Raw genomic sequence first — 24,238 nt, 5'->3', positions numbered from 1 at the left:
CCAACAATAAATAATATGTAATTTGTCTGCTTTCCCTAATTCTTCCTGCCAAATTACCCCTTTTTGTCAGTAAGAGAACAAACAAAATCTCTCTCTTAGATAGTAGTTTTCCACGGATTCTCTTCTTCCTTCCCTTCCTCTTTCTTGTTTTTGATGAGAAGCAGCTTTTATCAATAGATCATTTCCAGGAGTCCAAAAGGCTATATATATACAGGTTCAACTCCTCTCCCCAGAGTCCCCCAGGCCCCCACCCTGGGCGAGGCTGCAAGGTGCCTTGTTGTTTCCAAGGGGCCCTGTCCCAGCCCCTCTTATGTGGGCACCCCAGCTATGACACCCAGTAGTGACTCTGGGCTTTGCATCAGTGCCGGCTGCAGCTTTAGTGGCACTGTTTGTGGTGGAAGGGCGGGTGTCAGGGCCCAGCTCTTATTAGGGGCAGAATGATGAGAAAGTCCCTGAAATGTGGGACCGGGACTACCAAAGGAGGCCCCTCTCTGTGTCTTAGGAGCCTGATCCTTCACAGGCTTCATCATTCTTTCTGCATGACCATGCTCAATCAGTCGCGGGGCATCCCTGCCAGCCACAGGTCCAGTCCTAGCGTGATGAGGTGAGCCAATACAAACTAAAGCATATTCTGGTCCGCAAAGACTTGGTGATTCATTAGACATCCTTTCCGTCTTCCCGCCTACCTTAGCAAAATGCAGGTTCTGGTGCGGTGCTGTGATAAGTGGGGAGATGCCACGCTGGGCGTCAGATGCGTTCCTGAGGAAGCCGTGGACGTACTCGCTTTCCTCGAGTGTTTGCTGTGTGCTCCGCTCACGTGAAGTTTAGTTTAACTGGCCTGAAAGAGGAAGTGCTCGAAAGGAAAGCACTTGGTAAATGCAGGCAAAATCTAGCTAAATGTTCCTCCTGAACGGAATTAGTGCTGGGAGCAGGAGAACGGTGATTTGGGAATATCGTGTCTGTCGCTGATTTTGTTCACTGTCTGCAGCAGATCATGCAAATTATTTCAAACATTGTCTCCAGCATTCACGCAGTCTATTTCCCTGCTCTGCAGACGTGGGAAGGTAAAAGCCACGCCCCCCGGACTCCCCTTAGGGACAGCACTTGCTGAACTCGGGTTGGAACTGACCGTCGTCTGTGTTGTGGGAGCAGGAGTTCCAGATTATGCCACACAGATGCAGCCATGAGGACGGAAGGTGGCATGAGAGGGGAAATGGGACCTTCTGGCAAACATGGAGAAGGAGGGGTTTGTTCTGTGCAGCCACGGCCAGCGCTCTTCTCTCTGGTCCCAGCAGCAGAGAATCTGAGTGCTGGAAATATCTCGTTGTGTGGTTGCTATTTCTTCTGGTTGCTTATTCCTGACGACGTAGTATCCAAGGTTTGTTCTCTGGTCCTCCTGGAAATTCTGTACTGACTCTGCGTAAACTAGCAGAGTGGATTCTGTCGTCTGCAATTAAGAAAGCCTCCTCTTTATGATTTCCCGGAGACAGAGTGGCATCAGGACGGCCACACACCAGCTCACGGCTTTCTTCTCCAGTGCTCCAGATGATCAGGGGAGACTCTGGGGCCCTGAAAAACCACTCTAGTGGGTCAACTAAGACACCGAAACCTAATGTTTTAATGCGTTACATTGAGCAATCTGAAAGGGTAGGAATTTCCTCACAAACTCTATGCTGAAGTGCTTCTGATATCTGTATGTTCCTAGGAGTATGTTTTGAAGAAATTGATCACATCGTGTGGTTTTATACAGTAAGTCCACTCCAAATGGCATCAAAACGGTTTAAATTGGGCACAGCGGTTCATACCTGTAATCCCAGCAGTTTAGGAGGCTGAGGCGGGAGGATCACTGGAGACCAGGAGTTGAGGACCAGCCAGGGCAACATAGACCTTGTCTCTACAAAAAATAAAAATAATAAAAACTTAGCCAGGCATGGTGATGCATGCCTGTAGCCCCAGAGACTCAAGAGGCTGAGGTGGGAGGATCGCCTGAGCCCAGGAAGTCAAGGCTGCAGTGGGCCGTGCTGTGTTCACATCACTGCACTCCAGCTTGGTCCAAAGAGCGAGGCACTGTCTCAAAAAAAAAAAAAGTAAGAATAGTTAAAATTCTTTTAAGAAAAAGAAATTCGAAAAGAAAATACTGTATAGTCCAGTTCATTCGTGAAAAGAAATGGCTGAAGTCAGTTTTTATTTCCTGTCACTTCTTTTACATTTCTGAATTCAGAATTCTTATTAGGTTTATCTTAATATTTCAGTGTTTCATAACTGCTCTCCTAGAAAGATCATTTTAAAGCAATTGCATTTGTTCTGAAAGTCACATCCAGATCTGTTACCTGGGTCTATAGGTTTACAGAGTAAAAAGAACTCTTTCATTAATTTACACATTAAAACTATGACCCAGTTGCTCTGGACACAGCAAGCATACAGATGGTCACTCAGTGAATAAGTAATAATGGTGGAAGAGGGTGCAAGAAAGTCTGTTAACAAAAACCAGAAAGTGACTTTTATTTTGACGTTGACCGTAGAGAGATATTGGGACCACCGGAGAGTGAGGTAGAGTAGGCGTTAAATGCTATAAGAGGGATTTGATGTCCATAGGAAAGGTTTCCCATCTTTGTCAATGACGACTCCCTTCACCCAGTTACTCAAGTCAGAAGCCTGGAAGCTCTCGTCCCACCTGTCCCTGCCTCACGCCTCATATCTGATCCACAGCCAGGTTTGTCTGTTCCGGCTCCAGCATGTTCCCCAAATGCATCCCTGTCTTTCCAAGTCTATGGGCAGCATCCTAGTCCCGCTGAACATTGTGTCCTGCCCGGATGGCTGCAGAGGCTTCTCACCGGCCTCCTGTTTCCTCACTTGGCTTCGTACAACTCTTTCTGCTTGCAGTCACCAGAGCTATCCTTCAGTCCTGTGCAGCAAACCACGGCCACCACTCTGTGGCCTCCCCACCGCCAACCAGACTCCAGGCCAGGTCCCGCCCGCCTTGCCAGCCTCACGTCATGCCATCCTCCTCCCCCACGCTCCTCCCCGTTCATCCATGTGCCCAGGTCCTCTGTCCCTCGGAGGCCGAACAAGAGAACATCTTGCTGCCGGGAACATCCTTCGCCCGACTCCTCACAGGAGGCAGTCAGGTCTGAGCTTACCTGTCGCTTTCAGACCAGGCTTTCTCCCACTCTTGCCCACATCTTTGGGTCTAAACAGTGCCATCTCTGCCCACAGCCCCTTATCCTCTCCAGCTCCGTATTCATTTCATACACGGAACCTCTCGCCATTTATAATTATATACTTAGTCTTGTTTATATGCCTGTCTCCCACCAGACTGAGAGCGTCACACATGCCAAGCTCTTCCCTGTCTCATTGACTATTGTATTGCCCGCACCTCGCGCTGGGCCTGGTACGTAGTGGGTTCCTGTGCATATACATTTTATTTTCTGGACAGATCAAGAAAAAATGTTGCCCACTTAGCAGCCTGGGCAACATACGGAGACCCTATCTGGACAAAAAAATTAAAAATTAGCCAGCCATGATGGCACACACCTGTAGTCCCATCTACTCAGGAGGCTGAGGCAGGAGGATCACTTGAGCCTTGGAGTTTGAGGCTACAGTGAGCTGTGATCACTGCACTGCAGTTTGGGTGACAGAGCAAGATCCTGTCTCAAAGAAAAGCCACTTAGGATATTAATTCAGGAGAATTTAGCAATAACCAACAAAAAGGGGATTAAATTGACCAACAGAACTCCAATTGAAAACAAATCTGGCCAGTACCTTCCAAAATTGGGGGGATGGGGGATGACGAGGAATTATACATACAACTAGTAGGCTGTTTCCACCCACCAGTCTGCCAAGATACAGACAAAGACTCTTAAAATCGTGCTTACAGTAACCAGTTTGTAAAATAGTTTGCATTCTCTACAGATGTTGAAGAGAAGCTCCCCCAGCGATCTCATTCTTAGGTATGACCAAGAGAAATGTGTTTTGCAAGAATGTTCAGAGCAGCATTATTCACAGCAGTCCCATACTGGAAAGAAGAACCCAATGTCCACCAACAGAATAGACCAATACATTGTGGCTTAGTCATGTAATGTAATACAGCTACAGGCAGAACCATGAATGAATTTCACAAACCTAATGGTAAGGAAGCAAAAAAACAAAAACAAAAACAAAATGCCAAGCTACATGCTGCGTAACTCAATTTATATAGCACTAAAAAAAACAGACAAAACCCTGCTATGATGTTGAGAGATACATGTTTAAATAAATCCCTAAATGTTAATGCCTCCCCTCTCCGGAAAGGCACTGAAGCAACTGTGTAAACTCAAGATAATAGTTACCCTTGGGAGGCGGGACACGAAGGGATCTCTGCCACTGACAAAGTTCTGTTTCTTGACAAGGGTCGTAGCTACGTGCATGTTCATTTTCTGGTCAATAGCTGTTTTTAAGAAACTATGCATAAGAATCACATGTTGAAAATACCAGTTCTTGGACGCATGCCCAGGATAGTCCGATCCAATGGGCCCAGAAAGCTACTCTTCAACAATGAACTTGGGAGCTTCAGACGGAGGTGGGTCAGGCTTGCAGAAATAACGACTGACAACCTCATGGCTGGAAAGAGTTTTAAGGAACAGCCAAAAAGTTTACCCTGACTCTGAATTTATTGCCCTGGCCTGATCAGCTCAGGCTCCCATTGGTAGAAGACAGAGATACAAAGAGCAGGAAGACGTTAGGAACATCTCGCAACCCAGCAAGCATTTAAATCAACTCGAAACAAAGCGAGGGTGAAGCTGGAAATTGCATTATAGTGTCTCTAAGGTCAGAGCTGTGTGTCTCATGGGAAAATTGACCCTTGCACATTTTCTCAACTCCATTTGATCACTTTCCTTAGCTTTTGAAAGAGCCGCTGCGTGCCCATCATTGGGATCAGTGTTGGTGGTATGTCATGTGCCAAAGGCCATCGTTTTGCAATATAGAAAACTAAGCCCAGTCCTGACGTGGACATTCAATCCGTGAGCGCTCATGTCCAGCGCAACTGAGCTCCTGCTGAATGGGCTCCGGTTTTCCGGGGTAATATACCTGCAAAATGCAAGAGAACGGGATGCATAGATCCAACATTTCCTTGCATTTCTGTCAGTCAGCTTTGCTGAGCTTTCTCTCTGGATGACAGCTCCTGAGCTCCAAACTTCAAGGAGCCCTTCCCCCACGGAGATCTGGACTTGGCTGACTGGGACTAATGCAGCTACGACGCCAGGAACTGCAGCTCAGCTCCGCGGCACTCCAGGCTGAAGTTGCCATTGAAAACCACTCAGCCATAACTAGGCAAATATACCCATTCACCAGAACGGCTTTCCTCCTGAAGGTAGGCCCTAACCCTAACTACTCACCAGAGAAGCCTGGGTTGTGTTACGTTGTGTGGTGTTGTGTTGTGCTGTGCTGTGTGGTGTTGTGTTGTGTAATTTGTTATGTTGTATTGTGGGATGTTGTGTCGTGTGGTTGTGTTGTGTTTCACTGTGTGATGTGTGGTTGTGATGTGTGGTTGTATTGTGTTGCACGGTGGGATGTTGTGTCTTGTGGTTGTGTTGTGTTGCACGGTGTGATGTTGTGTTGTGTGGTTGTGTTGTGTTTCTCTGTGTGATGTGTGGTTGTGATGTGTGGTTGTATTGTGTTGCACGGTGGGATGTTGTGTGGAGTGTGGATTTATTATTTGTGTTTCACTGTGTGATGTGTGGTTGTGTTGTGTGGTTGTGTTGTGTTGCACGGTGGGATGTTGTGTCTTGTGGTTGTGTTGTGTTTCACTGTGTGATGTGTGGTTGTGTTGTGTTGCACGGTGTGATGTTGTGTTGTGTGGTTGTGTTGTGTTTCTCTGTGTGATGTGTGGTTGTGATGTGTGGTTGTATTGTGTTGCACGGTGGGATGTTGTGTCTTGTGGTTGTGTTGTGTTTCACTGTGTGATGTGTGGGTGTGATGTGTGGTTGTGTTGTGTTTCTCTGTGTGATGTGTTGTGTGGTTTGTTATGTTGTGCTGTGTGATGTTGTATTGTGTGACTGTGTTGTGTTGTACGATGTGATGTTGTGTTATGTGGCTGTGTTGTGTTGTGCTGTGTTGTGTTTAACACCCCTTGGAGACTTCTGAGATTTGCATACAGCAGAGTCTTCCCTTTGGTTCCAGTCTGTGCTCCCCTAAGATGTTACGGATGTTTGAGAACCTATGCTAAGGATTCCTACAATATTGACTAAAACCAGACATGTTCCAGGAACATCTGGAATCCCGTGTTTTTATTTTCCTGGACCCAGCAGGCAGCTTTCCCTGAAACCCCTAGTCTGATGATCCCACCTGCCACCTGGTATTCCCCACGCGCCAATCCCCGGCCCCACACTTTCCAAGTCCTATTGTTTCCAACAAGCGCCTTCTGTGTTTTGACATCCACCTCCCGCCAGCAGCCCTCCAGCGCAGGCAGGCCGAGCAGGGAGCAGGCTGGCACAGGCGCGCTCCTAATCCCTAGCATTAAACCCAGGGTGAGCGCTGAGGAAAGCGATGAGGGGCCTTTGCTTCCATCAGCGTATTGAATTTGGAAAGTCTGTGGGGGAACAAGAATTATGCATATGCAGGCATAACCTCTTAACACGCTTTCCAAGGATCTCAAACGAAAAAGCTCAACACACAAAATGGGAAGAACTGCAACGTTGTGGGTGGTATCATGGAAAAAGCTGGGAGGAGAGAGAAAAAGATTTTCATCCCATTGTCTCTGTCCATAAGAAGCTCTGGGCCTTAGGCAGTTTGCTTGGTCTTCAGTTTTCCTCATTTCTGTAAGGAAGTATTTGGATGTACCAACAATTTCTTCCAGCTCAGAAATTCTGTAAACCTATGGACACATGTTCTTATCCATACTGTCTTTTACGTAAGACTACATGAGCAAAAACTTGATCTCAGTACTTGACTGAACTACTTGTACCAATCATCTTTTTAAAATCTGTCCCAGGCAGTATTAGATTTCCCACTGTGCCTGCTGGGCCAAAAGTCCTAGCAGCTTGCCGCAGAAGTACAGGCAATCGAGGAGTGTCACCTTCTTCAAGTGTGTGTATTCATTTGGGACCTCAACAAGCGGCTTACTTCTCTCCTGCCTCTTCCTTGGGTTACGAAAAGAGCAAACTCCACAGCGTAACATAACACAACAGGCACAAGAAATGAGGGTGGGGGAATGTGAATAAGTCTGAAAAATCGCAGACAAAGAGAAAGACATTAAAGTCCTACAGAGTTCTTAGAGTTCACCCTCAAATTTTGCCCCCAACGTTCTGGAAGCCAGAGAGGAGAAGGAAGCCTGGGGCAGAGCAGAACAGGTACTCAGTGACATCTCTGCAGTGCAGTCAGTGGGAGAAAGCAGCTGACTTATTTTTGTATTATTTCTCACAAAAGCTGTGGTACAGTCAGTCTGTGTCCCTGTGGCTGGAAAGTCAGGTGACACTCAGTGCTGGAGAAGTGAAGGAAACAGGGAACAGCATGTGGTGGGTAGGGCAGGCGCCACTTGGGTAGGGTGGCTGGGGAAGCTCAGATCAGGGGGCATATGAGCAGAGGACTGCAGGAAGGAAGGGAGGAGCCCGGATACGTGGAGAAGAGCACTCCAGGTAGAGGGAAGAGCGAATGCACAGGTGCCAAGCTTGGTGTGTCTGAGGGACAGGAGGGAAGCTGGGGACTGGAGTAGGGCAGGTGGAGGGAATAGTGACAGGGGATGCGACTAGGGAGGAAGAGTCTCTGGGGTGGCGTGAAGGAGCAGATCCTGTGTGGCCAGCAGGGACTCTGGCTTTCACTGTAGGAGACATGGGGAGATATTGTAGGCTTTGAGCAGAGTTTCTGATGTATGTAGCTGGAAATAATCACTACAGCTTCTTCCTCCTTCTGAAATACACAGAAGCCTTAAAGAGAGAGAGCCATGACCCCCTCTCTGCCGGTGTCCGGGTCCTCACCGTCCAACCTGAAGAGCCCCTAATCTCTGTGAATGAGCCCCCCCTTATCTTCCCACACACGTGCCTTGCCGTCGTCCCGGCTGCCTTAGTCCATTTGGGCTACTCTAACAAAAATGCCACAGACTTTGTGATTTATAAAGAATAGAAACGTGTTCCTCACAGTTCTGGAGGCTGGAAGTCCAAGATCAAGGCACCGGCAGAGTGGGTGTCTGGTGAGGGCAGCTCCTGCTTCCAAGATGGTGCCTTGTTGCTGGGTCCTCATACAACAGGAGGCAGAAGCAAAAAAGGCCTGGCTAGCTCCCTCCAGCCCTCTTACAAGGCACTAATCCCATCCCTGAGGACAGCCCTCATGGCCTAACCACCTCCTAAAGGCCTCACCTCTTAATACTGTTGCTTTGGGGATTGCTTCAACATGAATTTTGAAGACTACATGAACTTTCAAACCATAGCATTGGCCTTGGTTTCCAAGGCCCGAACTCCAGGAAGGCTAAGATAGTGGTTTTCGATTTGTCTTTGTTCCCTGTAGCCTGTGGGTTCCTCCAAGAGATTGTAGGAGGAATAGTCAGTGGGTCCCAAGCATCCCACCATGGCCACTTCCACAAGCCCGGTTCTGTTTCTACCTGTGTTAAAGCTTACATTTCCTATATATTTGAGTCCATTGTCACTTGGAAAGTGTCTTCCTAGAGAAAGGACTGGAAGAGTCTTCACCAGAGTGTTCTTGGTTGTCATTGGTTACCATGGGCATAGGAGGTGGGATGGAAGAAGCGGGCAGGGGGTGAAGGTAGAGCTTATTCTTCCAGATTGCTTCAATTGTCTGCAAGTCATTGTACAAGGCATAAATTTGGCTCATTTTTTAAATGATATGAAAAATTAAAACCTGCAAAGTCATTTTTCAACTCTAGGATGCGAGCCTTCTGAGGTGGTTTTTGGTGGATGCTGTTGAGTCTGGATAGAGAAGAAAAGGCTGGAAGGGAGTGGAAAAGAGGGAGGCTTTGCCCTAGGGGACAGCCCCAAAAGCTCTAAATATAAGAAGAAAAAGGCCAGCTTTGGTGAGTTCATTGAGTCCAAAGGAAGCATGTTGAACTGGATGGCTTTCAGCCCTCGATACAACCAAGCAGAAAATAGCAGCTTGAGAGGGCGCCTCTAGCAGCTTCCCAGGGCTGCCAACCAATGACCACAGATCACCAAAGACCACAGACCTGATGGACTAAACAACAGAAATGGACCCTCTCACAGCTCTGGAGGCTGGAAGTCCAAGATCATGGTGTCGGCAGGGCCATGCTCCCCCTCAAGGCTCTGGAGAAGAATCCTTCCTTGAGTCTCCCAGCTGTGGGTAGCTCTGGGCATTGCCTGGTTTGTGGTTCCAATCTCTGCCTGCCTCTCCGCAGGGCCTTCTCCTACTTCGTCCCCCCGGCCCCCACCTCTTATAAAGACCCTTGTCATTGGATCTAGGGCTCAGCTTAACTCCAGGATGATCTCCTCTCGAAAACCTTTATTTAATTTAATTCTCAAAAACCCTCTTTACAAATTAGGTTCCCAGACATGACGTGTCTTTTGGAGAGCCACCACTGACCCCACTACAGCCCCCAGATGACGCCTCCAGAGACAGTCACCGCTGGCAGTAGGCGCTGGGCAGAAGCGAGGATGCGGCCCTTCAGACTCAGGCGGAGGCACCGAGCCAGAGGGCAGCCGGGGGCCCGCGGGGGGCGGCGGCTGGGGCGGCCCCGGAGTCTGCAGTGCTGGCTGCGCACGAGGTCACCTGGGAACGTTAAACAATGTGGGCTTGCACTCAGGCCCCTCCCGCAGAGACGCTGGCTGCACGGGGTTGGGTCGGTGCCAGGGCGTTCGCAGGTTTTCAAAGGCCCCGGGGGTTCTAATGTGCAGCGAAGGCAGAGAAGCCCTGGCAGCTGGAAGGGGGCTGCGGGCAGGAGTCAGGGGCCGGGTCCCTCCGGCTCGGCCGCTCATGTGGGACAAGGACGTTGCCATCTGCGGGGAGGACCGGCCTGAGGTCACAGGACAGCCCAGGCTTCCTCGCCCCGATGCCACCCTCCCGGCTCCGCGCTGGCCGGGCCTGCTGGTCCTCGGGTTCCACCCGGCCCGGCCTGCTGTGCCCGCGACATTCTGACAAGTCGTTCACATTCTGACAAGGTCTTAACAATTGAAGCAACGTGTCCTGGGTCCTCCGCAGAGCCGTGGATACGTTCGATGTTCATCTGCCAGGAGATTTTCATGCTTTCAGGGCCTTCCCCAAATGTCGCCACAGTTATGCTAAGGACCCCCCACTCTGTCCACAGCTGGGTGCCCTGGTGCTCTGTTTGATCCCTCTGCGCCCAACACTCTTCTCCGGGGCCTGAACTCTGCAGCAGAGTGAGAGAAACTCACTCTCTTCTAGTTTTTTGAAAGAAAGACACAAATTCAACAGGGCTTCTTGGGTTGCGATAGTTACCCATCCCTAGGCCTCGGGTTTGATTACATACCTGAAACTGTTCTGTCTGGGTGGCTGTGTGATATCTTGAGATACTAAATTACCTGCATGTTTCATCCTCTATTTTTTCCTTTTCTTTCCCCCACCCCCCATCAAGCAGGAAGCCTCTGCAGTGCCCATTGCCAGGAGCTTGCGCTGGTGTGCTAGTGGGCAGGGAATGGGCAGAGTGTGGCAGCTGTGGAACCAGAGCCCTTGGCCAAGAGCAGCCTTGAGGGGGCTCCGTGGAGGGTGGCTTGGGCAGAGCACAGCCTCCAGGGTGCCCCGTGCCTGCAGGAGGTGAGACGGCCTCCCTGCTCCTGGTGACCCTCCAGTTTGGCTGAGGAGGTCTTCTATTGGGAAGGGGCCCTGCCCCCTTGAGTAAACATTCTAACCCCCAACCCTTCACTACAACCGAGTTACTTTGAAAATTAGATAAATCATCTGTCAGGGAGGGAGAACTGACTGAAGACAGAAAACAAAGAATAAATGAACGATTCTTGGGATAGAGAAGTGGTAAAGGCAGGGATTTCCTGAGACTAAATTGGCCTAAGGTTGGGAAGGCTTTTTTTTGTTTGTTTGTTTGTTTTTGGAGACAGAATTTCACTCTGTCATCACCAGGCTGGAGTGCAGTGGCGCCATCTGGGCTCCCTGCAACCTCTGCCTCCTGGGTTCAAGTGATTCTCCTGCCTCAGCCTCCTGAGTAGCTGGGACTACAGGCACGCGCCACCACGTCCGGCTAATTTTTGTGTTATTAGTAGAGACAGAGTTTCACCATGTTGGCCAGGATGGTCTCTATCTCTTGACCTAGTGATCCACCCGCCTCGGCTTCCCAAAGTGCTGGGATTACAGGCTTGAGCCACCACGCCCGGCCTGGGAAGGCATTTTTAAAAATATTCTGAGCACCTACAGTGAATGCTCCAGGTTTAAAGATCGTGCTAAACACTTTGAGGGAATGCACATTACAGACACAGAAGACACACTAATCTCGCAAGTTACCATGATGTGGTAGATCAGCACTGAACTGAGATTGGGGATGCCTGCCTTTCAGGGCTGACATCACCATTGCCTAGTTATACAACCTCGGGGAAGACACAAACGCTTCCAGAGCCCTCACCTTCAAATGAGGAAGTCAGTTTACAAGGCTACTAGGATGGCTTTCCACAAAAATCATTACCTATATCCGTGGGAGTGAGCTGGAAATCGGAAGGTATGTATTCCTGGCATTGAGCTGGGTGTTCAATGAGATGAGATGGGTTACCGCAATCAATTTTTACAACATTTAATGACACAGAGGGAGTTCCCCCACTCCCTCTACGCTGTCTACAGTTGAGAAAACTGCCCTTCTAAATAATATTGCCCACGGTCACACAGCTAGTAAAAGGTGCACTCACCCACGTTTATTTGACTCCACAATTTATTAAAACATGATTCCTCTGTGTTTGAAATTGTATTGATGAGTTTTCATCAGCAGTTGGAACCTAGCACAATTCATGAAAATAACTGGATGCTCAAAACATGCGTTTTTGGATGAGTCAATATTGAATCTAAAATGTATTTATCTAAGGTAACTCTATGAGATGATAAGATGGTAATTTGCTTAACTGTAGTCATCACTTCACTATGTCTATGTGTAGAAAGATAAGTGTATCAAAATTTCATGTACTCATTAAAATAAAATTATCAAACCAGATCACAAATCCATAGCACCTAGATTACACCCTGGCACACAGTAGGTGCGCAACAAGTATTCGTCACAGCAGACTACTCCCTGAACCTGTTAGTCCAGCATGCTGTTACAGTTAAGAGGACCAGAGACAAAGGTTTTATTGGCAAGGAGATTGGGAACCAAAGCATAGATAGCATATTCCTATCCTAGCAAGAGGCTGTGTGCTGCTCACCACAATGTGTGGCTGCCTCTTCAAGGCTCTTCTTGCCTCTGCTCTCTGTACCTACACCAAGAGGTGAAGGAGCTGGAGACAATCCCCAGCGGAAAGCATTTTTGCTTGTGAACAATCTCCAATGCTCTTCCATCGCCGGTACTGTTTTCAGTCTTCATCTTCTCAAACTTTCAGCAGAGTGGATGGCTCCCCTCAATCCACAGTCGTCTGCTCAGAAAGCTACCAGATGATCTCCAAGGCAAAGTTTGTCTTCAAACATTCCAAAAATCTAAGCTGAATGAGACAATTGTACTTGACACGACACTTAAACTCATTCAAAGATACACTGAATTACATCACCACAATCTAATTTTAGAACATTTTCAATGTCCCCAAAAGAAACTCTCCGTGAGCCTGGGCAACATAGTGAGATCCTGCCTCTAGAAAAATTTTTTGATTTTGATTAGCTGGGTGTGGTGTCACACACCTGGGAGGTTGAGGTGGGAGGATGCCAGGAGTTAGAAGCTGCAGTGAGCCATGGTCATGCCACTAGACTCCAGCCTGGGCAACACAGCAAGACGCTGTCTCTATTGACAAAGGGGTGGGAAGTGGGGAAGAAACCCCATGCTATAGCAGTCTTCCTGATTCCTGCTTACCCGTCTCCTACTCCATCCCTAGACCATCTCTGTATGGCGTGGCCCATTCTGACATTTCACATCAGTCATCTGTTGCCTAACGACAGACACACATTCGGAGAAAAGTGTCATTAGGGAATTTTCTTCATGTGTACACATCAAAGAGTGTCCTCACACAAGCCTAAATGGGACAACCTACCGCACACCTACGCCGTATGACAGAACAGACAGCCGTATGTTCCTCCCAGGCTACAAACCTGTACAGCATGCAGCTCTACTCAACACTGTAAGAAATTGTAACACAATGGTAAGTATTTGTGTATCTAAACTTATCTAAATATAGAAAAGGTATGATAAGAAAATGGTATAAAAGATAAAAAAGATAGTCCACCTGTGTAGGACACTTACCATGAATAAAGCTTACAGCACTGGAAGTCGCTTTGGGTGAGCCAGTGAGTGGGTGGAGAGTGAACAGGAAGGCCTAAGGCATGAAGGTAGACTTCATGAACACTGTACACTTAGGCTACACTCTTTACAGAAGAAGTTTTTCTTTCTGAAATAATAAATTAACCTTAACTTACTGTAACCTTTTTACTTTATAACCTGCTCAATTTTTGTCAACTTTTGGACTCCTTTCTAATAATGGTCAGCTTAAAACACAAACACATTGTACAGCTACACAAAAATATTCTTTCCTTATATCCTTATTGTACAAGCCTTTTTCCGCTTTCAATTTTTTTTTTTTTTTTTTAGTTTTTAAATATTTTTGTTAAAAAGTAAGACACAAACACAGACATTAGCCTGTGCCTACACAGGGTCAGGATCCTCAATGTCAGCATCTTCCACCACCACACTTTGTCCCACTAGAAAGTCTTCAGGGGCAGTAACACACACGGAACTCTCATCTCCTGTGATAGCAACACCTTCTTCAGAAGGACCTGCCTGAGACTGTCTTACAGTTAAATTTTTATAATAAGTAGAGTATACTCTAAAATAACAATAAAAAGGTGTAGTGTATTACATACATAAACCGTAACATAGTCATTTCTTATCATTAGCAAGTATTATATACTATACATAATTGTATGTGCTAGACTTTTATATGACTGCCAGCACACTAGGCTAGCTTATCTCAGGATCACCACAAACTTGCGAGTACTGTGTTGTGCTATGACATTATCATGGCTCTGACATCACCAAGCAATAGGAATTTTTTTGAAACTAAGTCTGGCTCTGTCGCCCAGGCTGGAGTACAGTGGCACAAACTCAGCTCACTTCAACCTCCACCTCCCAGGTTCAAGTGATTCTCCTGCCTCAGCCTCCGAAGTGGCTGGCACTACAGGTGCCCGCCACCACGCCCAGCTAATTTTTGTACTTTTAGTAGAGACAGGGTTTCACCACGTTGTCCATGCTGGTTTCGAGCTCCTGACCTCAAGCAATCCACTTGCCTCAGCCTCCCAAAATGCTGGATTACAGGCATGAGCCACCACACCCAGCCATTCCATTATAATCTTATGAGACCATTATCTATATGCAGAGTCCATCGTTGACCGGTCATTATGCACCACATGAGTGTAAGCAGAATTATACAATATGTGGCCTTTGCTGTCTAGCTTCTCTTAGCTAGCAAAATGTTTCCAAGGCTCATCTATGCTGTCACCTGTGGCAGGACTCCATTCCTTTGCATGGCTGAATAACATTCCTTTCCATGGACACACCACAGCTTGTTTATCCATCGATCAGCTGATGAGCACTTGGGGGCTTTCCACTTTTGGGCTATTATGAATAATGCTGCTGTGAGCGTTCAGGGACAACGTTTTTGGTTTGTGTGTGTGCATGTGTGTGGTCATATGTTTTTTATTTCCCTTAGGTTTATACCTAAAAGTGAAATTGCTGGTCATAGGGTAACTCGGTTTCTAGCATTTTGAGTAACTGTGAAGCTGCTTTCCAAATTGTCTGCACCACTCAGATCCCACCAGCAATGACTGTGTGAGGATTCCTGTTCTCCGCGTGCTCACCAACACTCGTTATATCCGTCTTTGGACGACAGCCAGCTTAGTGGGTGTGAAGTGGGATCGCACTGAAGTTTGATGTGCATTTCCCTGAGGACTAATAATGTTGACCATCTTTACATGTGCTCATTGGCCATTTGTCTCTCTTCTCTGAAGAAATGCCTATTGAAATCCTTTTTCAGTAGGTTGTCTTTTTATTACCAAGTTGTGTTTTCTAGATACTTTAGCTTGAAATCCCTTGTCACAAATATGATTTGCAAGTATCTTCTCCTGCTCTGTGGGTTGCCTTTCTCCCTTTACTGGCGATACCCTCTGATGAACAAATGTTTTAATTTTAATGAAATCCAATTTTACTCTTTTTTCTTTTCTTGCTTATGCTTTTGGTGTCATTTTTAAGAAAATATCTTCTCACTCAAAGTCAAAAACTCCTATTTTCTTTGATGAGTTTTAGACTCCTAGCCCTTATGTTGAGGACTGTGATTCGTTTGTGTTTTATCTTTATGGATGGTGTAACAGCACGTTCAAGTTCTTCAGACGTCCACGTGTTCTGGTACTATTTATTGAGAAGACCAGTTGTAATGGTTAGAGTTATGGGTCAATTTGACTACTCCAGCAGGTGCTCAGGTATTTGATTAGACATTATTCTGGGTGTATCTGTGAGGCTGTTTCTGGATGAAACATTTGTATCAATAAACTGAGTAAAGCAAACTGCCCTCCCTACATGAGCTAACTTTATCCCATGTGTTGGAGACCTGGTTGAAACAAAAGGCAGAGTAAGGGGAAATTTGCTGTCTCTGCCTGACTCTGCCCAAACACTGATTTCTCCTGCACTCAGACTAGGGATCAGACTGGAACTTACACCATTGGCTGTCCTGGTTTTCGGGCCTTCAGACCCCACCTGGAACTACACACCGGCCCCCCAGGGTCTCCAGCTTGCCAACTGCACACTATGAAACTTCTCAGCCTCCATCATTGTGGGATTTCATACATATCCATACTATTGGTCCTGTTGGTTCTGTTCCTCTGAAGAGCCCTGACTAACGCACCGGTCTTTCCCCTGGATTTATTCACCGTCAAATTCCTATGTCTCAGTTGGATTTCCTGGAAAGCCGCTGGGTGTTTGAGCACGTGGGTGAGGGCGTCTGGGGAGTGCTCACAGCAGCAGTACCCAAGGAAATGAGGCAGAGGGAGAAGGGAGACCGCAGGGAGTCCCGGAGTGAAGATGGCCCATCAGAACAGCCCCAAATTCCCACTCCCAGTGGGTCCTGGAGAAGGCGTGCCTCTGTCAGGCGGCTCTCCAGGAGGGCCTCTGCTGAGCTCCCATCAGCCAACACTCCTGGCAGCCAGGAGCAGCAGTGCCGGCCTCAAGTAGGGACCTGGGCCCCATGCTGTAGCATCCACTACACCTCCAGTGTTTACCCAAATCAACGGGAAATTGGGGGAATTTTTAACTAAAGCAATCAAGAGACAAAAATCATCCTTTCTGGTCTGTGGGAGGTCTTCCTTAACTGTTTAAGAGCTTTAGCAGAAAAAGCTGAAAAAGAAACAAACCCAAAAAAACCGCCCTCACTAAGTGATGGAAGAATCCTACAGCAGTTGGCAAGAACACTGAGAAGTGAGTGTTTAGATATGAAAACAAAACCTCTAAGGCACTTCCACAAAACACGGGCATTCACAGTGGAGACCCTCACGCACGTGGGCAGGCTGATGGACGGCCAGGAAGACCAGAGGCTTTCAGGACACACAGCTTCAGTTACAGCAGCCGGGCCTTATTTATCTTCTCCATTAGGTGCTGCATTCAAAGGACCTGCATGTGGTTCAATGAAGATCAAAGTGCATTTTTTCAAAGTAGAAAAAAAAAAAACCAGAAAGAATGAACTATTCCAAATATACATATGTTCTGAGTTGTGACTATTTTCCATCCTTTGTTGTGGGAAAATAAGGGAAGACAGGAAAGAACTAGGTGATAGAATCCGTTGTGTACGTATCACTGTGGAGACAGAGACACCCCATTCAGCACAATGTTAGCCCGTCCGTGAGTCCAAGTCTTCAGAATTTAAAATCATCAGTGACCACCTTGCTTAGGATATTTTTTCTGTGATTACATTTGAGACATTTGTAAAAGATGATTTCCTTTAAAGAGTTTTCCAGCATATTGAATTGACTTACAGATACCGAAGCATTTTCGTAGCAACTCTCACATCTCACACATCATACTTTTTTCCTGCAGATAACAGCCTCTCTCCACAGAAAGCCATATGTAAAGGAAAATAAAAATTATGCACTATGTTCTTGAAATGTCCCCAACAGAAAAGTATTTCCAAATAGAACACATTCAGCACACAGCCTAAAATGTATTAATGGTTGCCTTCTTTGTGCCAGGTATTGGCACTGAGGATACACACAACTAAGTCACAGTTCCTACTGGGTTTTTTTTTTTTGTTTTTTTTTTTTTATAGAGTGAGAGAGAGAGGGTCTGGCTCTGTTGCCCAGGCTGGAGTGCAGTAGCTCGATCACAGCCCACTGCAGCCTTGACCTCCTGGGAGATCCTCCCACCTCAGCCTCCCAAGTAGCTGGGACTACAGGCACATGCCACCATGCCCAGCTTTTTTTGTGTGTGTGTGAAGTTAGGTTCTCACTGTGTTGCCAGGGCTGGTCTCAAACTCCTGGGTTCAAGCAACCCTTCTGACTTGGCCTCCCAGAACGTTGGGATTATAGGCGTGAGCCACTGCCCCCAGCCTAGTTCCTTCTTTCATAGTGTAAGGAAGACTGGCAATTCCAAAGTTAAGGAGGACAGTCAAAGGCAGCATGTAAAAAGGACGATGCTTTGGAAACCACCTGCTTACTCCTGCAGAAGGAGGGGGAGGATGAGGAAAGGTTTCATGGAAGAAACCTTTTTTAACTAAATTGGTCAGACTTAGTTAAGTCTGATTATCTTAACTAAGTTAACTTAGTTAAATTACAGGTGTGAGCCACCGCGCCCGGCCTTGTTTGTACCTGTTTTATGCACTACTCCACATCCAGCACTTAGAACAGTGCACACCGTAAATATCTGTTGAACTCACAGGAGTGAAAGAAACTGTCCAAGTAGCTGTGTAGGATGAGAAAGAGGTTAACACAGTCACACAGAAATAATAACATGGGCATCTACCACCAGCAGCACCAGACACCAACTCTCTATAGTTCAAGTTTAATAGAAGTTACAAAATAATTCCCAACTGATTTCATATCACAAGTTCAATACATTTATGCAGTTGTCTCTAGGGTAATAAGAAAATTTTCTTAATTTCCTATAGTGGAAAGGTCTATTTTGTGTATTTTCAACTGATTTTTTTTTTTTTTTTTTTGCGATTCACTCTTGTGAATCTTTTTTGAGTTTCACTCTTGTCACCCAGGCTGGAGTGCTATGGCACAATCTCGGCTCACTGCCATCTCCACCTCCCGGGTTCAAGCAATTCTCCTGCCTCAGCCTCCCGAGTAGCTGGGATTATAGGTACCCACCACCACGCTCAGCTAATTTTTGTATTTTTGGGAGAGACAGGGTTTCACCATGTTGGCCATACTGGTCTCGAACTCTTGACCTCAGATGATCCGCCCGCTTCGGCCTCCCAAAGTCCTGAGATTACAGGCATAAGCCACTGTGCACAGCCTATTTTCAACTGATTTTTATGTGCTAAAGTGAACATCATGAATAAATGAGAGATCCACCCAACCACATGCAAACAGAAACCCTGCATATTTCATCTAATTTTTAAGAAATTGAAAAGCATAAGTTATATAATAATAAAAGGGCACATCTTGGTTTCCAGACCCATATTCTCGTGCCTACTCAACATCTCCATTTGGATATAACTCAAAGGCACTTCAAAATAATCCTGCTGAAAATCAAACCTGATCTTCCCCCAGCTCTTGGTGAATGACACCATCCTCCATGCAGAGTCAGGAGTCAGAAACCCAGGATTCATCCCAGGCATCTTCCTTTCCTCACTTTTCACAGTCATAACACCCTCAGTCCTGTCAACTTTACGTCCTGCGAGCCTCTTGAATGTAGTCACTTTCTCTCCCCATCACCCCACACTGGTCCAAGGAACTGCCACCTCTCCCTGGACGTCTGCAATGGCCGACTCACTATCCATCCCAACCCTTACCGTCTCTGCTCCTCCAGATGCCAGATGCTGGTCTGAGTTATTCGGTTTTTTTCAAAGCACAAACATGATCACATTTCCCAACCGTGGAGAGCCTTCGTTGGCTCCCTGAGACTCATAGGAGAAAAACCTATCTGTGTACATGGCTGTACGGCGTTCATAGGCGTGGCCTCTGCCTCTCTCTCCGGCCTCATCCGGCTGGCTCTCCCCTGCCCTCTCTGCGCCCAGCAGCTCTTCGGAGCCTCAGGCATGTTGTGTGCACCTGCTGTTCCCTCCACCTGGAACCATTTTCTTATCAGCCTCCCAAACCCAGCCCAACCCATTTGTCTTAAATAACTCCACTTATCCTCACATCTCAGCTGAAACACCCCTTCCTCAGCCTCGGTTCCATCCCACCCGTAGGTGATTCCCTGAAATTCCACTGCTATCTCTCAGAGCACATGATCTCACTTTATAATTACACCTATTCTTCACTGTATAATCATACATTCTTTTGTGTAATCAGACAATACCTGTTTGCTTTCCACCGAACCCCAGCCCCCTGTTTTTTGATCACTGTGATATCCCCACCACCCAGCTCTGTGCCAGGCACGTGTATAATAGGTATTCAGTAACTAATTGTTGGAGTGATGGGTGAATATGTGTGGGCATGCCTTTCTATCATGTCCATTCCCAAAGGCTTTGGAATTACTAACCAAAAAGTATCTCCCCAAACGGAAGTACTGCATGTTTTTTGTTTTTTGCTCCTATCTCTCAGTTATTACACAAGCTCAAACAGAATGTGCCTGCACATGCTCCTTGACCAAGTGTTTGGCTATTGCAGATTCATCTGATTTAACTTTCCAAGTTGAACCAAAAAATCTAGAGCAGCTGGCGCGGTGGCTCACGCCTGTAATCCCAGCACTTTGGGAGGCCACGGTGGGCGGATCACTTGAGGTTAGGAGTTCGAGACCAGCCTGGGCAACATGGTGAAACCCTATCTCTATTAAAATACAAAAATTAGCCCGGCATGGTGGCAGGCACCTATAATCCCAGCTACTTGGGAGGCTGAGGCAGGAAAATCACTTGAATCCAGGAGATGGAGGTTGTAGTAAGCTGAGACTGCGTCACTGCACTCTAGCCTTGGTGACAGTGAGACTCCCTCTCAAAAAAAAAAAAAAAACTTGAGCAATATCCACGTAAAAATTTCAGTGAGTCTCTTTCCTTAGATGTACCTCCATTACAAAGAAGAAATCAACTAGAAATGGCAAATGAAATGCTGTTATATTCTACCCTTTACCATAACACATAATATGAACTCTTTTTATTTATTTATTTATTTATTTTATTTTTTTTTTATTTATTTATTTATTTTTTTTTTTTTTGAGACGGAGTCTCGCTCTGTCACCCAGGCTGGAGTGCAGTGGCTGGATCTCAGCTCACTGCAAGCTCCGCCTCCCGGGTTCACGCCATTCTCCTGCCTCAGCCTCCCGAGTAGCTGGGACTACAGGCACCCGCCACCTCGTCCGGCTAGTTTTTTTTTTTTTTGTATTTTTTAGTAGAGACGAGGTTTCACCATGTTAGCCAGGATAGTCTCGATCTCCTGACCTCGTGATCCACCCGTCTCGGCCTCCCAAAGTGCTGGGATTACAGGCTTGAGCCACCGCGCCCGGCCCTTTTTATTTATTTTTTACTGTATTTACTATTTTTTTTTTTTTGAGACAGAGTCTCGCTCTGTCACCCAGGCTGGAGTGCAGTGGCGCGATCTCGGCTCACTGCAAGCTCTGCCTCCCGGGTTCACGCCATTCTCCTGCCTCAGTCTCCCAAGTAGCTGGGACTACAGGCGGCCGCCACCACGCCCAGCTAATTTTTATATTTTTAGTAGAAATGGGGTTTCACAGTGTTGGCCAGGCTGGTCTGGAGCTCCTGACCTCAAATGATCTGCCCACCTCAGCCTCCCAAAGTGTTGAGATTACAGGCGTGAGCCACCACGCCCGGCCTAAACTCTTTTTAAATAAAAAGAAAATAGAAATGTTTTACAACATTACTGTAAGTAATCCATATATTATGGAAATTTAATCAGGATATTGCAGAGTAAATACTACAGAATATCAAAAAGGCAAGACAAGCTTTGTAAATATATTTTAAATAATTCACAACTGTATTTAGTGTTTCACACAGCTATTTCCTCAATCATATAGAGAGAAGAGGTCTTATTGATCTTTTTATTGCCAAGGGATAGGTCCACATGCTTTCTATCCAGTAGCAACAAGTGTTCCTCGAATAAATAATTGCCAGCCTCAAAACTTTCACCAAATCTTTCCTTTTTTCAAAAATAAATAGGAGAGCAGATGTGACAGCTCACGTCTGTAATTGCAGCACTTTGGAAGGCTGAGGCAGGAGGATCACTTGAGGACAGGGGTATGAGACAAGCTTGGGCAACATAGTGAGTCCCTGTCTATAAAAAAAAAAGTTAAAAAATTAGCTGGGATGGTGGTGGGCACCTGTACTCCCAGCTACTCAGGAGGCTGAGGCAGGAGGATCACGTGAACCCAGGAGTTTGAGGCTGCAGTAAGCTATGATTACGCCACTGCATTCTAGCCTGGGCAACAGAATAAGGCCCTGTCTCAAAAACAAAAACAAAAAAAAAGTAACTAGGAGGCATTCAGTTTAAAACAATATCCACAGGCAGGTGGGGCGGCCCACGACTGTAATCCCAGCACTTGGGAAGCCAAGGTGGGCAGATCACTTGAGCCCAGGAGTTTGAGACCAGCCTGGGAAACATGATGAAATCCTGTCTCTACAAAAAATACAAAAATTAGCCAGGCGTGGTGGTGAACCTGTGGTCCCAGCTACTCGGGAGGCTGAGAGGTGGGAGGATCACCGGAGCCTGGGGGGGGGGGTCAAGGCTACAGTGAGCCATGATCATGGCACTGCACTTCAGCCTAGGCAACAGAGTAAGACCATGTTTAAAAAAAAAAACAAAAATCCCAGAGATTGAATCTCCCATGTTTATAGATATTCTTGTTCCTTTTTTTGCCTCAAAGAAAAAGATTTACGTTTAAAGAGAGAATGTTGTTGTTTTTGCACAACGTTCTAAGACAGGACAACAGAATCCTCTGTTGAAAGGTGAAAAAAATATGGCAAATAGAATCAGAAATCACTGCTGCAAAAGAAACCAAGGTATGGGAAAGATGTTTAATGTGTTTGTTGCAGCAGCTCCTGGACAGTTGGTGTTGGATACACTGTACTCATTAAGTAAAAACCCTTTATGACTCAGTTGATGACAAGGCCTCATATCTTGCTTGCAAGAAGCTTCCTTGTAGAAGTTTTGGGAACAGGATTCATGTAAATGGCCATGACTGAGTTCAACATTCGTGATGGAAATTCTTCCTCACGTTCCAGGTGATTGTCTTAATGTGGGTTTCCCCAGAAGTGGCCCTGAGGAAGGACTTCAGTGCGAGTAGCTTCTTCAGAAGTGGCGAGTGGAAAAATGCAGCAGGGAAGTGGAGAAGAGAGAAGCGGAAGGGAAAACAGTTGCTAAAGCTGCATTATCACAAAAGCCGCCCCTGTGGAAAACTGGAGCTCGGTTGCACTGGGGAGCTCATGGAGCCAGGGTAAAACCCGAGTCAGTTATTCCAGTCAAGTGGCAGGGGAGCTGGGGTATTTATACATCAGTGGATTCTTGTTTGAAGGTGGCCTCCAGAGTTGTTAATTTCCTGGCTCTTCCAACCTGTTGTGTGAGAGCCACAGAAAGCCCTTGGGCAAAGAAGGGCAGATGCCACAGCTGGAAGTCGGGGCTGTGATTTCTGAAGTAGTAGGAAGGGGTAACATATGGGCACCCATAGCATCTGCATAGTGACAAATCGTTCAAAATTAATTCCCACTTATTTAGTGCTTGCTCTGTGCATAGGCCCTTACGTGTCTTATTTCATTTTCCAACTCATAACAACCCTCTGAGGTAGGTGTAGTTATTAGGAATTTACCACTAAAAAGCAAAGGTAGCTAGTTTTTCCAAGGCTGTGCACCAGTGCACAGCAGAATATATTTGGCTACAGTCTCAGTTCTGAACCACTACCCTGTACCGGCAGGACTATCCCTGCCCTTCCACAAATACATACAGACCCCCGTTCCATACACAGTGGCGTTGACACAAGATCAACATGTCCCTCCCGTCGGGCACTGCATTCTGCCTTTCCTGATTCTTTCACGTTGGCATGAGAGCAGTGCCAATTATTCAACAGTCAGTTGACCAAATACAGGACAACTTTGTGCAGGGTAGCAGAGCTCTATGGGCCTTTGACTGAAACTTCCAAATGAACATTCCATGTGGCCAGGACGCAGTGAGAAAGTAGGTTTAATGAATCTCCATGGTGTAAGAGTAAAGGCAGAGCCTGAACCACCCGAGCTTGAATGCAATTATAAGGGGGTCATCCCAGTGCTTTGGGGCACAAAGTAACTGTTATCTGAAGTCGGGAAGGAATTTCCTGAAATAGTTGGTAACTGTACAATGAAGCACATCATAAAAGCTTGCTGCCCTGCAGACCCTGGTCACAAAGACAAAACTGGACCAGTTAGAGCATGAATTTAGACCATGAAATTATTTTTAGAGACTTTTCCTCCAATGGAGAAAAAAAAAAATCCACCTCCCTGAAATAACCTCCCTTTAATAGACCGTTGCAGTTAATAAAAGGCTTTATTTTATGGAACCTGCTGTGCATTCAGAATGCAGTTGGACCAACCAAATTCCCATCCATCTGAGAAAGTACAGTAATGACCTGTTATACATTCATGCATATAAGTCACAGCATTTTTAATTTTGTCTTGAGAAAAGCTGAACTCTTTAAAAGTTAAGTGCTAACTTTTCAGGGTCCTCATTTTTTCTTCTAAATTATGCAAAGAATCTCCATAGGGCTCTTTGTTTCCATGGAAAGCCCACTGCTAAGAAAAAATAAAACTCATTCGCCCTGCAATCCTTTTTTAAAACTAGACAACTATAAAATGATATTCAAGAGATAATCATACCAAATGCAGGATCAATTTTTTTTTGAGGGGAGATGGTGTCTTGCTCTGTCGCCCAGGCTGGTGTGCAATGGCGCAATCTCAGCTCACTGCAACCTCCACCTCCCGGGTTCAAGCGATTCTCCTGCTTCAGCCTCCTGAGTAGCTGGGAC

The 24,238-nt window shown here is 46.4% G+C and overlaps 1 long non-coding RNA gene across 3 annotated transcripts in view; it reads left to right on the top strand.

Moving 5' to 3' along the window:
- LOC103878552 overlaps positions 1–24,238 on the top strand; it is a 44,352-nt gene that overhangs the window by 2,760 nt on the left and 17,354 nt on the right. Inside the window, exons 2-6 of one of the 3 annotated variants that reach the window (XR_004177771.1) lie at positions 5,159–5,350; positions 9,485–10,713; positions 11,465–11,623; positions 12,972–13,235; positions 15,781–17,393. This is a non-coding gene — a long non-coding RNA (uncharacterized LOC103878552). Of the gene's footprint in view, positions 1–4,296; positions 5,351–9,484; positions 10,714–11,464; positions 11,624–12,971; positions 13,236–15,780; positions 17,394–24,238 lie in introns of those variants that run through there. The other 2 variants (XR_004177770.1, XR_004177772.1) reach the window with 2 other exon arrangements.

This window comes from Papio anubis, chromosome 13 (genome assembly GCF_008728515.1).
Source record: "Papio anubis isolate 15944 chromosome 13, Panubis1.0, whole genome shotgun sequence".
Taxonomy (NCBI): domain Eukaryota; kingdom Metazoa; phylum Chordata; class Mammalia; order Primates; family Cercopithecidae; genus Papio; species Papio anubis.
The sequence above is the reverse complement of the archived record's forward strand: the minus strand, read 5'-3'. Positions and strand labels throughout refer to the sequence as shown.